Genomic DNA, 19,467 nt, shown 5'->3' with positions numbered 1-19,467 from the left:
ATTATGAAAGACTAGATACTAAAGGCTCAATACTTCGTGGAAGCCTGACAAAATTTAAAAGGCCAATGACAAAAAGGAATAAAATAACACTTTAAATGCTACTCAATCTAACAAAACCGTTACTTTTTAACAACATCAGGAGTTAATCAGATGTTTAAATTTCCTTAACAGGACATTGAATGAAAGGGCGAAAAAAAAAACAAAATGGAGAGTAGCTTTCCTAGGATTAGCAATGGACACTTTAGCTGGCCCTATTTAATGTAAAATTTTCGAAATTGTCCTTCTGCTTACGACTGAAGTCACTTCCATCAGAAGGAGGAGTGAATTTAACAGTTTTTTTCGACATTTTACCCTAATTCAAGAGTAAAATGAAACTTTAAAAAATACAAAAAAAACTACAAAAAATCCCAACTACGCTTCGTAACCGCTAGGCTTTATTAATTTATGAGACACGAAAATTCAAGGCTAGCAGCCATCAGATACACTTATATCATTGATTCGTGGGAGGCATTTATTCTGTGATACATTCATTAAAAATCACGTGACTTTTTATCAAGCAAAAACTGAGCCGTTATAGGACTCTGCTCATGACAACGCTCAAGAATTACACAAAGAAAGCTCGAGCAATACGGCTGCCACATTTAAATAGGTCAAAAGTGAACGATTGACGGTGAAACTTAATTTTTTCCCACAACACGAAGACCAAACCGTGAGATGATGCTATCCATTTCCCCCAAGATATTTATATGTATACTCTTATATCTGGCACGATAAGAGACAGCTGGGGCCTCCCACAATAGCTGCACTTAGGTTGCATTTCACGGAGCCCCACTATTACCACAAAGATTCCATCGGAAAGGCTCATCTTTTCATCGAATAAGGTGAAAAAAAACAATCCCTCACGAACTCATTCCATCAAATGGTCGCGCGAGTCAGGACGGACCCTCGAGCTAGCTCTCGGGACTTAATCTGATTAACAATGGTTATCTGCGACCCAGAAACCCGAGAGGGTAGAACGATCTGCGGAGGGGAAAAGGAGCCAACAACAGAAAAGCGACAAACCTCCACGCGAAAGCGTACAAACGCGATCCTCCCACGCACACAACCGAGCGGACGGGTAAAGAAAGACTCGGGAGGAGGGCACACGCACCGCAGGCGCCATAGGAGACGCGGATGGGGGAGGAAGGAGTGCTTGAAGGGATGGGGGAAGGTCAAGAATGACCCCGAGAGGAGGGTGAGGGGAGCAGTAGCGTTAACTGATTAGGGCACCGAACGTTGCGAGGAGCCAGAGAGAGATGAATCAACTGTACTTTCCCGGCATAATTCTAATCGCGACGGACGAGTTCAATCTGTTTTTCTTTTGATCTTCCTCCAAAAAAATAACTTTTCATGCAAACATTCCGACATGCATCCAACATGGCTTGCACTCATTTTTGACTGCTCAATAAACAAAATAAAAAAATGCACCATTAATACGACAAATGAAAACTATGCATTAAGCTCACTCATGTTACTACCGATTATTTTAAAAATTAAAAGAGTGAATACTTAACAGCTTTCTCATGAGACCAGAATACGACTAATTTTCCAGGAATGCAATACGTTTTAGACTGATCTTGATTGAGACAGGAATTGTCGAAATAAGCCGGAATGTTGGTAAGTACAGAATAAAGAGTTAGAAATAAGCAGAATAAATTAGTAGTTATTAAATCGTAATCACGAATGTTCAATCCTTAATACACAGAATGGCCCCTTTCATTTGAATTATAACAAAAACATGATAAATATATGAATCCAGACTCAACTTTATTAATCAATTATGTTTTGAGTACGATAATTCCTCAAATATTCTCTTACTCAAAATACAAATATTAGATAAATAATTATTATTTTAAAAAAATAAACAAAATAAAAACAACAAGCACAAGAATTCATAGAATAAGATAATTAGTTTCCTTAAATTCAATCCACTCTCTAATGAGCATCTCTACACTCTCGAAAACTGACAGCGTCTTGATGTGAACACGGTTTTTCCAAATTCCCCTTATCATAGGGTGAAGAACAAACTAACCGTTCCTTGGAAATCCTAAATACACATCCCTCATCCTAAACCAACTGTTAGCGAAATTTCCTTGAAGCTACGATGATCATCACTGGAGAAAATCACTAGCCCATCCCCTTTCAAGGTCGACGGCCAGGCACGGAGATGATAACGCAAATCTCGGTGACATATCAATTTACAGCGGGAATCCCCTTTGTCCCCCAGCCATCTCTTCCACAAACGCGTCCAAAAACTCTCGGGGTTATCCATCTCACCCTCTCGGCATGGCGACGCGCGTGAAAACATTCACCGCTGAGGCACTTCCGGAATAAGTGCGGCCGGATGATAAGGTCCGCAAGTGGGAGGCAGGCCGACCGCCGCGCCGGGGCGTGAGTGAAGGGAGTCAATAGAACACGAGCGCACTCCACACACGCTAGAGTAGGTCGGCCGGCTCGGAGCTGCCCGCCGCTTACTGAGAGCACACTCCCCCCACCGCTCTCTTCCGCCCTGCACTCGGAAACTCAGAGTAAATACAAACTGAGAGCTTAAGGTGGCTGCGCAGGCAAGGCCGTAGCCAGAAAATATTTTCGGGGGGGTGGGGGTTATGGAATAGTACACAAACATAAAATTATTTTTATAAGTTAAATAAAATAGCGTATACGGTTAAATATACATATTTATTATAAACCATTAAAGGAAAATATAAAAATGTTATTATAAAATTGAATTTAGCCTTCTAGCTTTCGTTGCAGCGAACAAATGAATTAACTCCTCGGTGTCGATGTCAATTCTGCGGTCCCTCAGGAGGCTCATAAGTCACTCACCTCTCTACAAATTCACAACACTATTATTTCACACACTGCACCTACAAATTCGCTTAGATAATTATTGACTTAAGTCGCATTGGACTACTAGGTGTCTCTGCGCCGCTATATAATATCGTCGTGTGAGCACCAGGCGAGCATAAAGCATCTATTTAATTTTTTTCATTTCGGGGGGGATCAATCCCCCTTGATCCCCCCCTTGCTACAGCCTTGTGCGCAGGAGCCATAAGATGTGGATAACATAAAAAAGGTCCAACTTCAATATTTTCATGGAAAATTGTAAAAAGAAAAATGAAAAAAAATAAATACTTATAAATTAATTTAATACAAAATTCCGATACCACTACTTATTCGTAACTACCAATTTAATGAAAATTAACGCCTCATTCGAAAATAAAAACATGTAAACAAAGTCATTGATGCGAGATAATTACATGAAATATTATAGTGTGTATACCGTAAGTTGGCACATGGGCCCGCGAAGTTCCATGAGCCGAAATGGTCGAAAGTTAAAACAAAACATACAGTATAACGGCTAAAAAAAATAACTTTCGACCATTTCGTTATTTATGATCGGAGCACTTCGTGTTTTATATCATTCTTCTTAGATTTTTTAGTACTTTACAAATATGCTATTTAGATTGAGACATAATGAGAAAGTAAAACAAGTTAATAATTCTATTAGAGGTACTAGTTGTCTTCGTCGGGGGGAGGAAAGAGACGTGCGAACGGACTCGCCAGCTACCTGTGTCGGTCCCATAAAATTTTTTTCACAGTCTTTTCCTCCCCTCCTTTGCTCGCGGCTCAGGTACATCGCGGGCCCGTACGCCAACTTACGGTATACACACTATAATTATTTTGCACACTTCTACTTATATTGACTTTAGTTGTACATCTAGTTGTTAAGTAAAATTGTTAGTAAATTTAATGAAAGTAGATATCAAAGATTATGTATTGTTATTTCATAAAATTATCAGCCAGAATGTTACCAACATATAGTTATACACGACACATAGCGCTGAATTAATTCACCGCGATAAGTCGAACAATGATACGTATTGCGAGAGTCAGCTAATGGAAATTCCACAAAATTCCAGAAAAGTCTTACGTGATTACTGCGATAGATAAGAATTTTTAAAACACCTAAAATTACTGCAATTATTTATATCAGTATTTTTTATATTTTATACTTTTTAACATTTATTACATTATTATTAATAATAATTTATGCACTATTTTACGTTCCTAATTTACAGACCAATACTTACAATTAGTCATAGAAATTTTACACGTAACTCATGAATGTCTCAATTGGCAACTCAACACATTAATCAATTTAAAGAAAATAAATGTTGAATTGACAAAATTATATAATTGAATTTTTCAAAAGATTTTGAAATTATAGGTGGGAGCAAAAGTTCATTAATAACTCCAGCATAATTCCAGGGACTAAAATTCACAAATAAGTCCCGACTCTCCCGGTTTTCCCTGTCACCGGAAACCCCGTCTAGAATCTCCCTACCCTATCCTTACTCCGAGTGAGCTTCACACTCGCTGTAGTAGGTCGTCCGGCGCGCGGAGCGGCCCGTCGAGTACACAAAAACCCACTCCACTCTTCCGCACCGCACTCCAAACCACCCGGCACCCTGCAAACGACGCGACGCCCGCGGAAAGATTAGGGGGAACGTCGCCGCTACTTCATTACGTGTTTGTTTTTGCGAAACCCCGAGTCCATTCTGGCGAGAGAGAGAGGGCGAGTGAGTGGCACTCCAGTCCGAGCGATATGCGACGATACGCGACGGAAAATAGGAGGCGACAAACAAAGCGGCCTCGGAAATGAGTTTCGGAAGGAATAATGGCGTGGATAAACGAGGGCGGCTACTGTGTGGCGGCGAGCGGCAGATTACTTCTCATTTTAAAGGCCTGCCTGCAAACCCTCGCTCGGCGGTGGAGTGTCTGCGTCTTCTTCAAGAGTGGAGGAGGGTGAATCTCAACGGCCGACGCGAGGAGAGAATGGTGTGAGAGGAAAGAAATATGTCACGGGTCTAATTGTAAGAGAAAAAAGCGAGAATTGATGCGAGAAAATGAAGCACATGAGCAGAATTCAGTTCTGAGGCCTTTCACTCTCGCCAAAAATCCCGACCTAATCGAAGAAATCACTTTTCCATTAGTTGCCAGGTTTGCCATAAGAAAGACTCATGTTCGAATTTCCGGAGAAGAAGACACTTTTTCGACATAATCCCTCTCATATAAGCAAGCTTAGAAGTGGACAATTGCGTACAATATTCCGCGTGGAGCGACGTGATGCCCATTGAGTTATGACCACAAAATTGAATTTCGTACAAAATACAATAATACTAGCGTCTTTTTGTCCAATTCATGCCTCCTTCCACTCCTATCCCTTGCCAATTCGGCCGTCCTGCACTACCAACTCTACGGGTGACATGAAAAGCTTTGATTATGAAGACGGATTAGAGATAAAATTAAGATAGTGTTCAAAATACGGGCATTAGCCTGAAATAATCCACAACACGAAAAATAATTTCTGCCGGATACAAGATGAATGATAGTTTTTCAGCAGAAGCGCGTGTTGCAAACGAATATCGTCATCATCCGACGCCCGAATTCCATTTCGTCAATCATTCAACCAACAGAGATAACTAGAGAAGAGTAAATACACGGAGTCAATACGGTTACAAGATTGTACCAGGAAAAAAGTCGGAGATATGGAAACCAGCCAATAAGGATACATGCAGAAAGCTTTGCTTTTAAGTAAACCTCGATTCCGAGGGATAAAATCAAGCTTTAAACTACGGTTTTCAGTCTCAGTGTTACGAACTCATAGCATATACCTTTTTTCATCACGAAAAGTGAAGATTACTGAAACAGTAAAAATCGAAGACTGATGCACAAAACAATAAATTGATAATAAAATTCAAAATGATAACTTTATTTCATACCAGAAGCTTACCAGCTTCTAATGAGATTTTTTGACGAAAGGATGTAATATCGACCTTTTATGCGCCTTAAAAATTTTAGGAAGCCAATTTTTAAAGCTCTTTATTATTTGCATACATTGAGAGAATCGACCAGAAGAATGCACCAATTAAAAAAACATAACAAAGACAGTCCCCAGGAAATTTAACTATTCACTATTTGGAGTTTGTGAATTAACTTTACTACTACCCAGAAGTGACTGACTGGCAATATAATCGAAGTGAACACGTGAAAGGGCAGCAGCTGCCTTAATCTTAAACATCATCCGGAAGAGCTGCAACGAGGGAACGTCATAACGCTGCGTCTTAAAGTTAACGGTTCCTATAATAAATGTAAGATGAGAAAATATGTACAGAAAAATAAATGCAACACACTTTAATAAGATAAAATGTTGACCCAGATTACCACGACCTTCTGAAAATGTAACCACACCGAAGCCCACTATCACATTAAGAGACGAAACACGTATGTTCGCTAAATTATTGATCCTGGAATTTAGCCTTGGCCGTGACCTACATAGCAGGTAAAACTACCGCAGACCCAGGTCATTCATAATCCACATCCTATGTCTCTCAATGGATGCAGCGCTGAATAAACATTTTGTCCTGCGGCGATAAAGAGGCTGCCTAATTATCAGGAGAGATGAAAAGCTACCCACAAGGCACAAACTATAAGTGCCGAAGTCGCACTCCCAGTAGGGATGCAAATTAGTCCGTCCTATTCAGCAGCGACCATTGATTGGATGAAATCGTAAAATGTCAACGTATAACCTTCAGATTTACCTTCCAAAGTGAAAAACTCATCAATACTTTCAAACATAAATGGAAGCATTACTGCACCTAAGGGATTGCATGGGACTGAAAAAAATATTTATTACGATATTAAAGAGAGAGAACTCCCACCAGGACGGGTTTACTGAAGAAATTACGGAGTCAGGGCCAAGTTAAAAAGCTAATACACTTCTTATCTTCGATAAATAACATTAAAACACGGCCCACACCGTAAAAAACAAACACATGAAATAGATATGAAAAAATTTCACGCCAGCTCATTTTCACCTGATTTATTTCTTTCAAGAGATGACATTATTATAAATATAATCAACTGAAAATTACACAGAAGTTGAGAGTGTTCGTCAGGGGATTGGTCAAATGAGGGCAATGGGTTATCAGATGAGCAATTATTTCTATCAATAATCAAAATCAATTAACGGTAGGTGCAAAGGTAGGAAAGTCATGGACTAAAAAATATCACTTCCAACTCTGCATTAAGCGAATTGATTCTCTTCCCTGAACGTGAGTAGTGAGAATTGTAACTTTTACATATTAACTAAAAAAATCATGAAAATATAGCAAAAATCTCGTAATGAGAAAACTTCCAATTACGTACGGCTAACTAAAATATCTGGAAATAAAGCCTCATTCACTACCTGAAAAGGTATACATCCAGCGGAATAAAAAACGGATTTCAGACGCCTCTTTACTAATGTAAAAACATTTCATGAAAAGAGAATCTAAAACAGTGAAATTTAAAAATTTAAGACGCTTGATATCTCCCCTCACGTCAACCCCACTCTTTCTTCTCTTGGCATAACTAGAATATCCATTGAAGGTACCCAGACATTGATATAAAATATCGGTTGACGTGACCAATTATTCCGTAAATGGCACGAGAAAACTGGATTACGGGGAGAGACAATGACAGGAAATAATAATAGAGCAGTTTAAAAGGCCAACCTGGCCCTCACTAAAGTTGAATCGACCTTTTTTCACGGTCAATTTGATTCCGATCGAAAAAAAAGATCGTTGGAGCAATGGGCAAAGCGTGGACGACCAAGGAAAATCCCCCAGCCACGAAAGTACATACTGCAGCCTCCAATTAACCAACAAGCAACGTGGGCGGACGAGGTTTCGTGTGGGCGAGAGGAGGAAAAAATTAAATGAAAAAAATCTAAGGGGGATGTCCGGGAGATTTTTATCCAATACTGCCGAAATCTGCTGGAGCATGTGCGAGGCGGATGGCTTCCATCCTTCGATCACCAACGTCATAGATACGTCTGCACCCACCCTTCGCATCAACGGACTTTAGTCCCGACAATAGCCAGTGACTGTTGCGGCAAAAAGTTCTTTCCTGAAATTCAGGGGCCAGAAGTAAGCCGGATCCTCGTACAATTATGTTTAAGCAATTATGAATAGGCAACAAGATAAACATTGCAGTAATTCAGTTTACTCTCAAATATAAAATAATTTAAAATCAATTATTTCCCTCAATAACCGTGTTGCATGCCTAACATATAATGAGCCAAATCAGGAATTGAACATAATACGCCCTATGCATCATAATTTTTACGCATAATCAAAAATACGCAATTTATCCATCTTCTATACCATCAACATCACGCATATAAGCAAGTTCACAGGACGTAAGGGAACGTCCAGCTAAATTGCCAGCGTTAAGCCTTAGCAGGACGTAAAGGGTATGTTCTGCGAAGGCTCGAGCTCATCTGCTGCTAAGACAATATATCTCCCATAAAAGCGCATTCTCTCGACTCGGATGATCGAACTGTGGGACGGATGGCTTCCATTCACTTCGAAAAGATGCGTACGCTCGGAGGAGCGGCAAGTAGGAACATTGGTGCGAGATGGCGCGGCGCACGAGGGCCACTCCACGCTCGGAATCTCTCCACAGAGAGAATATCTCGAAATCCCGAACGCTCCCTTATATTCTCTCGTTCTGTTTCCCTCCGCCCTTCTCTGCCCTGCCCCGCACATATCGATCCATGCCCCACAACGATCGCAACACGAGGGCAATTTTTCACCTCGTGCAACACGACCACCCTGCGGGGAACGAAATCGAGAAAATAGGGAGGTAGATGAGAACACACGGAGGAGATCTGCCTCGAGACGAAATGGGCTGCAGGGAAGAGGGCCGATGGGTGGAAGCGAAGTGGAAAACTTTTCCGGATGAGGAAAACTACTGCGAGATGCAGAAAAAAGTTTTTGCCTCTTCTCCTACTGGCACATAATATGCCTCCGATAACATCGCGTTTCGTTTACACGGAAGTCGAGATGGAAGAACTAGCGGAATTAACATTGCTCAAGCTGGACGTTCTCCCCGAGAGCGGTAAGGAATGTTATCCCAAATTTTCTTCGTTTTTTTGGGTTCAACCGTATCGGATGCCGTGGTGGAAACCGAAAAAATGAAGATTTTCGTCGTAAAACAGAGAGGAAATCTTCACATTGTCCACAAATTTTGACCTATCGCAGAACTAACACCACAGAGAAGGCTTACGATTATTACTATATCGTTATTATTTACAAAAGGATGCTTAAAGTTATACAAGAAATCATAAAATAAAGTGAGTAAAAGCTTTTCCACAGAAGATTTAATAGATGATAATACAAATTCTACAAGTGCGTACACTGTGGAATAAAAACCTAAGCTCCAAAGTTAATTCATCAAGAATGAGACTTCCGGTAGGAGTGGTGCCAAGCTCGTTCATTTCTCCTCTTCTGAATCAAATCTCTTAACCGCCAAAACACCTTGCTCATCACAACCCATTTCAGTCACGACGGTTAGAAGAATGCTATTCTTCTCGGTTCTCCTTCTCCGATGACCCATGACTTAGATTCATAAGTGTCACACTGCGACAGAACGTTTTCACGCTCTACTTCCTCCTTTGTCACCGCAACTTCGCTAAGCACATTCCGTATCGATTTATGACTAATATCTAATCAATAAGTCATTTTACGTGAGATTTTTACTAATGAATTTGACACAGGTAGATATTATGTAGGAAAATAAAATGTATAATCTTTTGTACACTGATGCTAACATTAATCTTCAAGTAAACAACAATTTCACGTACTAGCCTTACATTCTCAACCATGAAATTCAAAAATGAAGATGAATGCCTAGTTTTTAGCAGAAAACCATCTCATTAACTGATCTATTTATCATAATTATTGTATTCACAAAGTAATTTGTTCCCGATGTTTCATGAAAGGGATTCACGATCGACTTCAACCACATTAATTACCTCTGCAAAAAGGGTTATCATCCGTCACTGACATAAATAAAAGATACTACGCACGCACTCTGATCATAGAGCAGCTCTCGAAACTAATGGGACGCGGGAAGAACCACCAGCCGTGAAAAAAAGCGTCTAATTTAGTTTTATATCGCTCCAGAGACTTCGCGCTAAATTTATCCGAGCATGAAAAGCGACAGAAAAAAATAATGTCTCCGATATTCCCCATGGATGATCCCTCTTACAATCCCAATGGTGAAATATTTTCCAGGCTTCGCCGCATAATTCTACAGAGATTCCAAAAAAAAGTTATTTAGAAAACCCCAGGAGTCTCGTTGATTGATCAAATTTATTTACGGAGGCGAAAAAAACTCGCGGCCTCACCGTTTATTCGAGGGGTCTCACGCCAAGAATGCAGCATGGAATATGACAGCTGCGACGGGTTCCCTCGATCCGAGCCACGCTCCGTCATCCATCTTCACGTTTATCTCCCGATAAATCCCGTCGTACGACCCACAGTACCATATCCTTTTCACGTACGTATATCATTCAAGATACGACAAAGGCGGCACATGACTTCCGCTGAATAAACTAACTAGGGCAACCTCAAATTATCGTACATACATATCGTGTAAATCAAGGACCCTTTTTGCCCCTAATTCCCACGAGTTATGTAGAAGCGCGGTTCTTATGAATCTTTAAGGTTTCCTTTTTTTCTCACAAGTCTCACAAAAATTGCAATCGCTTCCTCGTAATAAATCAATGTGCGTGAGTGCAACAACGAAATCAGAATTGTTACTGTTAGCAAAATTTGATTTTTTTGTGGTAGTACCAACACAAAAAGAGCTGGCAAGAAATTCATAAAAGTAATATACATTTCATCTTGAGCACCTCAAAACATGGGGACACGTGGGATACACAAGGATGGGGCTCACGCAAATGAAAACGGTACTTAATTTCCTACAAAGTTACAAGTACAATAGTAGCGTTGACGGAATGAAGAGCGAAAATATTCCACCAAAGATTCAGATAGAGAAAATAACTTATACTTGAAGCGATTGAAACAAAAACAAAAGATAGGAGAGCATCTCTAATATAGAGGTCTCTTTTCATCAGAGTTTCATTGGTTCCCGTAGTGTGATCGTCGGACAATCATATAAATCCAAATGATAGTAACATTTATTCTCCTGAATAAAAATGAGGAATTTTGTCATTCACATGCACTAAAACACGAAAAGCGTTGTTCGGCAAACACATTCACACTCTGCACGTCAACTTATACAAGATTTTTTTCTGACTTCAAGATTCAAGCAAAGCAAAATAAAACTCGACATAACAGGTAGCAGGACAGAAAAAATTAAAAAGTAAGTCTAACTCAATGTTAACTGCTAATGAACCAACGAACAAAATAGAAAGAAAATAATCAAAGGTTTAAAGAAATAATTAATCGGTTGAGTGACTCTCAAGAGCCTATATTATTACGGATCATGAAGCACGTAGAATAAACGTAGCAAATAATATTACGTCCACTACTACGGCTTCCCCTAACCTCGTGGCCATAAATGGATAACCGTACAACACTTAAGGCTTCCCAGAGATTCTTCAGGTTACCAAAAAGAAGGTTCCTCCACTTGACCCAAAAGGCCTGATGAAAAATCACTACAGTTCATTCAGTACAATTCAGTACAGGATATAAGTAGCTTTTTCGATTACCATAAAATCTGCAAATTGCAAATCAATCTGTTTTGGCTGACCCATGGATTTAAAACGTCAAGCTTCAGAAATTGGAGGCAGCAATTGTTACAGGAAGGCGACGTCAGAATGAAAAATAATCCATAGCTGTACTCAGATTTTAATGCTTAGTCTTAATGAAATCTCTTTCTAATTCTTGCCAAATAACTTATTTTTACTCAAGCACGGTTTCGTGAAGACTAAAGTTGTTCGTCGTTCCACATAGCGCATAGCTTCGATGAAACAGATTATATGAAATTAAATATGTCTCTATAGGGTTAAGAGAAAGAACGCAAAAAAATATTCCTGTCTACTTTAAGACAGGATGTGGCTTACTCGCCGGACAGCAACCGCAAATTCCGACGCTTCCAGGAGGTCCAAGCTAACCTGGGTCGAGAAAGTAACATTTACCGGTCCCTATAACGCAACCATGAAAGAGGAAAAACACATTTCTCCTGCTCACGATAACAACGCAGTGACTAGAATGAGGTTGACGGCTATTATGGAGATTCTTTTGCGCAAAAGTCTACAACGAGGCGAGGGACAAAAGAAGTGCAAAAGAAGGAGGGATACAAAAATTATTCTCATGACGACACACTATATGTTATAGGACACTTATTTCTATGAAATATACGTTTCAATAACCTCTGTTAACAGCCTAGATAAATTATCGGACAACCTTTTCGCAAACAAAATCTTTTTACATCTTCTACAGCATGAAATAAGCACCTGCCTCATGGTTTACAAGCGTCAACCCTGTCACACGTATTTTCCGACTTCAACAGATTCGTCACCCTTAGAATATTGACATTGGAAGTCCATGTAAATGTGTTCCATTCCATAATAGACAAGAAAGTTCATCAACCCCAGGAAACCTATAATTTTCTCAATACGCTAAAACACTACAAAAAGTATGTATACACATCAAACCAAAACAAGGCCTCATTCACGGAAGAAGCTCAAAGGCACATATGAAGAAAAAATCACATAGAATGAGATAAAAAATGACAAACGCAAAAGATAATTACACATCACGGAGGAATGACGTAGAAATAATGGTATAAAGCTTTCATAAAGTTTTCACCAAAAGAAGGAATCGAATCCGGTCCATTTCACGGGCCATATACGTGGTTATTTTTTCGTGTAAGACGCTGCCGTGATCACTTATCAATATAGAAACCTTGAAAGCAATTTACGATATCTGAGCATTCGAGACAGAATGTAGGTATACGGAGTTTCTTCCAGTCTAGTGCTTAACATTTTCCATGTGTTTCCGGCCATCACTTCATTTCCACACAACCGCGGTGCTTATCTGTTTGCATGCTTCTTTTCTCATCAGTATAAATTCGTGTAAAAATAAATTTATGACATGCATGGAAAATATTTCCTACATCTGAGGATTTTAACTGAAAGTATGCATTCTCTGCCTTTTCACAGTATCTACTTACTGATAATAAGATCGATCAACATCATTCATCGCATTCTCTCGAACACCACATGTGGAATTCTTCCATTATTTGCTTGTCCCATTTATCGCTAAGGGCTCAATGCTATACCTACTCCAGCTGTATCGCCAGGCGAAAATCCCCCCTACATTGAGCCTTTTATTCATGACAACCACGAGACTTTTCATCTGAAAGAATCCCCACATTTCATAACATCACAATACCCATGAAAGCCAGTTCATAGAAAGTAGAGGAAGTGAAAAATGTGGGTCAAAAGAGATTACGTGATACGTAGAGGTCTCTAGAAAGAAATCGCATTCTTCGGAACCGACCGCAAGATTCGAAACATATCCCGGCATTATATTCGTGTGACGCCGGCGCATAAGATGAAGGACGAACATGCCGCAATACTGGGACATGACTCGCCCGTACTCCATACAACATGAAAAATTAATGAGAACATAAAAGAAAAGATCGGACGACTGGTCGCGCGGGAGCGAAAAATTCCCTTCGCGACCCGTAACACTTTCCCACTAAGCATCGCTTCCAAGAAGGAGATAATGCCTCCCTCAAACGGAGTCAAAGGTCGCCTATTCCAACACGTGCAACAAACGGGCGACTGTACGGCTCCACTGGGAAACGAACACCTCGACGAGCCAGGGCGGGCGGCCCGCGACCCCGGCCTCGTAGGGTCGACTGTGACGAATGACATCGGCGCCCACGAAACGATTGGAAGATATTTGGACGGCCCAAATTGTGGAAAACTAGACGGTATCGTGTTCCACCAGAATAAATACAGAGAGTAAATATAAACTAAGCGCTCAAGGTGACTGCGCAACCCCAAAAGCCGAGTACACTATTGAAATGCCCAAACAGCAATATAATTAAAGGTAATTGTAAAAATAGCTTATTAAATACCAAAATATATTAGAGGGATTTAGAAGCCAAAGGGTACAAGTAATTCTTTTCTCAAAAGAGTTAGGCACACAAATTGATAAACTCTGTTTAGAAAAAAAATCACTTGTGCCCATTGGCATCTCACTCCCTCATATATTATATCAAAATCCTGACGCCTCCTCTTCTTATTAAATGTTAAATTTCACGTTATCCACCTTGGTTAAAACACCCATCTAAATAGTTTGATTTGCCGGGACAATACGCAGATTTATTATTTATCCGGGTTCCTTCCAGGTACTGGTAACCTTCCCTTGCAAATTTACCAGTTTCCCTGATTCCCATGACGATTTACTCACCTTTAATTGAAATAAAAATATCAATCGAAATGAAGGTCATGTAAGCAAACGCTATCGTCGGAATCAGTCAATCAAAGATCTTCCCGGAAAGCTGAGGATCACGTGGCTTGCAAATATTCTTTTTCGTCTTGCACGCATGCACACACGCTGTCGTTCGTATTTTTTTCTGAAATTTGGACGGCCGAAGTGTTAGGAAACGCGACGAAATCATCCTTCATCAGGCGATGCGACGAAGAGACTCAGGAAATCTCTTCGAAAGAGAGGAAGGGGAGCGGAACGAAACGCTTCGACAGCTGCCGCGGCGGCGAAACGAATAAATATATCTTTCCCGAGGCCAAGGTGCCCGTTGGGCGGGGAGGGGCGAATTAGAGAGAGGGAGGGGGCAAGAGGGATGGGCTGGTCGACTACGAAGATTTCCCACACCTCGGCGTTTTTACAGCGTTCATTCGCATAACCAGATTCCTCACTCCCCAGAGACCCTCCCTGTACCTGTTCCAGTAAACTGCTATTCAGACGGTGACCTAATCCCCGCTGATGCCACGAGACAGCGTTACGTCCGAAAACACGGGCAGCCGGACCGAGATGGTAATGAAAGGATGATGCACTAGGGGAGTATCACGCGAACACCGTTTTTTAGGTTTCATCACTTCACCAGAATAGTCTAATAGAACTTGGATGTAATTCACTGACTTTCACCCGTTTTACAAAGGCGCGAGATAACATTATCCGGATTTTATTTGCAGTGGTGCACATAAAATACCAAAATGAAGACTCGTTCAGAATCCTTTGACGGAGTACTTTCTCAGAGGAATCACTGGAGGTAAAACAAGTATTCCGGACAGATCTCACAAGAAACCTTGAACTTTTCGTTTCCTCCCTAAAAAATCGTAAGCTATCAAGATAGCACAAAAAGATAAGGGAAAATGTGGCAAGGACTGGGGACTGCATACATGAAAAGATTGTAAGAAAAGAATAATAATCAGGGAAAAGCGAAAGACACTCGTTCGGCTAAAAAATAAATATCATACTTGCAAAATTATATATGTACAAGCTCATCCATAGCATTTCATATGCAAGGAAGGGTATAATTCCAATGCTTTACGGAGAGTGATTTTAAAGCTTAAGCTTTTCATATGACCGCAAATACTGCAAACCAAATGCATATATTGGTAACTCCCATTTAAAAAAGCACAACTTCGTAATTGCCACATTAGGAGTAACTTTATCGTATTTGTACCCTAAAATACTTAAAGAACTAGTAAGTTCTATCACTTCAATCAGACTCAATTCAAATGAATAACTTTTCTTATGATTTGCAGAAAAATAATAACTTAGCTTGAATATCAATGTCAAAAATATTATTTTTCAACTATCATGCCGAATCATTATAAAAGTAATACGTGTAATTAACATGAATTCAATAATTATTCATAAAAATGTCTGAATTTCATCGTCAATAAACATTGAAGAACCCTCCACCAAAAAGAAAGCATGGCCCTCGGATAACTTGTCCATGCAAATATATCCAAGGGCACTCTGAATCGAAATACGCTAGCTGCAAAAAACAGCATTAAAATCTTAAAAGCTTTGCTATCATCAAAGTAGCTTGTTCGGATCGAAGAACTCAATTAATTTCTCATCAAATAAGCAAATAAAGCTCTAGTACTGAAGCAATATACGATGATACCACTCCCACTTGTTGGCTTATAAATTACTGTTTCGTTTCAGCGGATTTTCATAAAATGAAATTCAACCGACGAGTCACGCACTACTGTATTATAACTTCTAGAGACAGAAAATATCAAATGAAAACCTAGCTTCCATTTGCGCAAACACCATGACCTCATCAAGTGATACGAGCACTGCGGCTTCGCCTTCTCCTCTGCATCCCAGAATTCATAACGAGGATATAGACTAGAGTAACGCAAGCTCTAGAGGGAGGATTTAGTATCTCACCGCCAAGTAATCGTCAAGAGCCACTACGCAATTTCAAGAATTCTGGCGCCGAGTAAAGAGGGAAAATAGAATTCGTCTCAGACAGTGATACTTAAGAAACGTGCAAATTGGTCACAAAATTCATTTTGCTTTGATGAAGGAACACAGCTGATTATTTTGTTTTGAATACGACTACATCGATCATCGATGGAGCCGATATGAAAATTCACACGTTTTTTTAATTGCGATGATAAATTATTACCCTCGCAAAAAAAGAGTAAAGAAAAGGCCGGTACAGTCTTTAGCTTGATATCAAACTACTTAATATCCTATTACGAAAGGTCATGCATAGTAAAATTGAAATGAAATGATAAACATTGAAAAAAAACTACGTTGCCGAATGAGCTAGCAAAACATTGCAAAAGCAATGAAAGAAAATTTTCAATAATTTTGGACGGAGTTCTATACAGATAGGAAGCCCAAAGGCATTCATTAACGAAGTACTGACAACTTGTACGGAACCTGTATATTAGTACTGAAGAAAACTGTTCCCATCATTGTCACCATACATATAAAACACCACTGCAGTGAATCTCTCTCTCTCTAAAAGCTACTCATACGTAATAATTACAAGCGAGACAAGCGAAATTTTATGCATTTCAGGCAAAAGCAATGAATTCGAGTTTTTCACGACTACTTAGCATACATTCGATGTCCAGACACAAATAAAACACGCGGACTTAAAACAGCAACCTTCCGACACTCTAAATATTCAAAGGACGACATCATTCTCACACTATCAGTGATGAAACGCCTCCATGTTCTTAACTCGAGCGGAAATCGTGAAAGACTCCCAGTTCGTAGAATCAGGTCAGAGGGAAACATTTCACATTCCCAACGCGCAATCGATCAGCAAAGAAAGAGTTACCACATGCATTCAGAGGAGGCTATATGGAACGCCTAAAAACCCACCAGTTCAGCTCAGAAGTTAAAGCGCAGGAAGGAGTTAAAGACCTACCATCGATGAGTACAGTCCGCGGCGCGGAAATGCGGATAGTACTGCACGCCAAGGAGCTAGACGCTGCCGCTACTGGAAACCCTCAGAAAAACTTGACTTCCATGTTCCACGGTCCACAGCTCACACGTCTGACTACTCAAGATACTCCTTTTACTCTTCTTCCAATCCACCCTAGACGATCCCCACTCGCAGCTCTTTCCACTGCACCTGACAGCACTTCGGATTTTAGAGGTCGCAAGGGGCGCGCTCGGTAAGTCCCTGAGCTGCGGAGTACTCATTTTCCGGGTGTTGGCCCATCGCTTCAGAGCGGTGGAATACGAGGGATTTTTCCCTCTTACCGCGTCACAATTTCGTGCCATGAAACTAAAACGTGACGGTTCAACAACCACACATACTAACCTTGAGAGTCTCAACGATGAGGATAGCAATATTACCACGCAATACCTTTGAAATCTCCGTCACATCACTCGTGAGCACATACACTGGAATTCAATGTGAATAAAATACTTGACAACAGGCACCAGACATTTTTAAGCGTTTTAAGGAAAGATACGGAAACAAAACGAATTGAGAATTTACTAAATGTTCTGTAAAAGGAAAAAAATCGAAGGAATAAAAGCCAAAGACTTAACATACCCAAAGGCACAAGCAAAACAAGAAATGGATGACAACTTTCGGTATATTTTGAAAAACGATGCCAAAACTATGGAAAAATGAACTCAAAAGCACGATAAAAACAGGTCTGAAGGGCAAGAGCGCACGAGATTCATAAAAACACAAAAAATTGGCGAAAGGATATTTAATTTGAAGTTAAAACTTGTTGATGGTAGCGGTGATTTCATTTATTCGCACGCAACGCAATCATTTAATTGCAAGAATTCGGGACAGAGAAATAGCGTGACGACTGGCGGGGGATGACGCGGCTTCCACATTCCATTGTCTTTTTTTTTTAATATGCTCGAAATAAGCCGGACAAATTTCTCACTGGACGAACCAAAATTTACACTGGAAAAAAATTAACAAGGCAGGAGAATCATCGCGAAGTCTTCCATTTCTAATACGATACATATAAAACTCTTTTCAACTAAAAATAAATTTGTAAAATTAAGTACACGATATATCCTAGTGACTAATGATCATTTGTGTTCATTATTCCAGTCCAACAGAAAAGACATCACGTCCTTTCCTGACTTAGATGACTATGTAAGAACCACCAGAGCTCTTGCGTACTAAGCTTGGATGAGGATTGGTTCGGATAGATTGGAATGCAAAATAAGTTAGTAGTAACGTACGAGGTTTCAAATTCGTTCCAGCCCAAAAAGCGCCACCAAGATCACTCACACCAGATATTTATCGGGCTAAAATCCTTACTGCTTAACCGATCGATGAAGCTGAATATTGGCGTCATTCCACCTTAAACGAAAAAGACTGGCGAACAACCTACACTTAAGAAGACTGTCACAGCAGACACTAAGTGCTAACGCCTGGTAGGGAATTAACTACGCCACAACTGGCACATAATAAATTGCCATGATAAATCAATTTACGATTTTCCTTCCACGGCTAATATTTTGATCGGCGACAGACTTGATCCTCGATAAAAAAGATATTTAGTGACAATAGAAGCGGCTCCTTCCCCTAACTCCCCCAAGGCACCACCATATTATCTTTCCCCTGCCCTTCCCTCCCATCCCTGAACACTTGAGTTCGGTCTCCCCTCGTGGCAACGCCGACCCGAGCCTGTCCAAAACGCTCATATATCAACCACAGCCTCCACCTTCCGCCGTCGATATCAAACTGTCGACCGGGGGTCCGCTGGGGGGATGGAAGAACTCCTAACTCTCTCCCCGTCGGAAACGGTGTAATGCGGCAGCGGTCTTCCCGCTGCTGCGATAGAGGGATGGGGAGGGAGAGGTACGATTGGACTGAATTGGGGATGTGATTGGGAGCACCGGCAGAGGAAAAAGGGAGGGAAGGAAAGGAAGATGGATTCTATTAGACTTATTCAGTCATCCACTCTCTCGCATATGGGGGAGAGAGAGAGGCGGGCATGGGGAATGGATTGGGAGTGAGATGGATAGAGAGGCGTGCCCGGTTCAAATTGCCGCCGCTCGCCCCAGTGCCGGCGCGCTCTCAGCGTCGAGTCGCAGTAAACAAGATTTGTTCCAAAGATTGAGGGAAAGCGCCCCAACG

This window comes from Ischnura elegans, chromosome 1 (genome assembly GCF_921293095.1).
Source record: "Ischnura elegans chromosome 1, ioIscEleg1.1, whole genome shotgun sequence".
In the NCBI taxonomy this organism is placed as follows: Eukaryota; Metazoa; Arthropoda; class Insecta; order Odonata; family Coenagrionidae; genus Ischnura; species Ischnura elegans.
Note: the sequence above shows the minus strand (reverse complement) of the source record.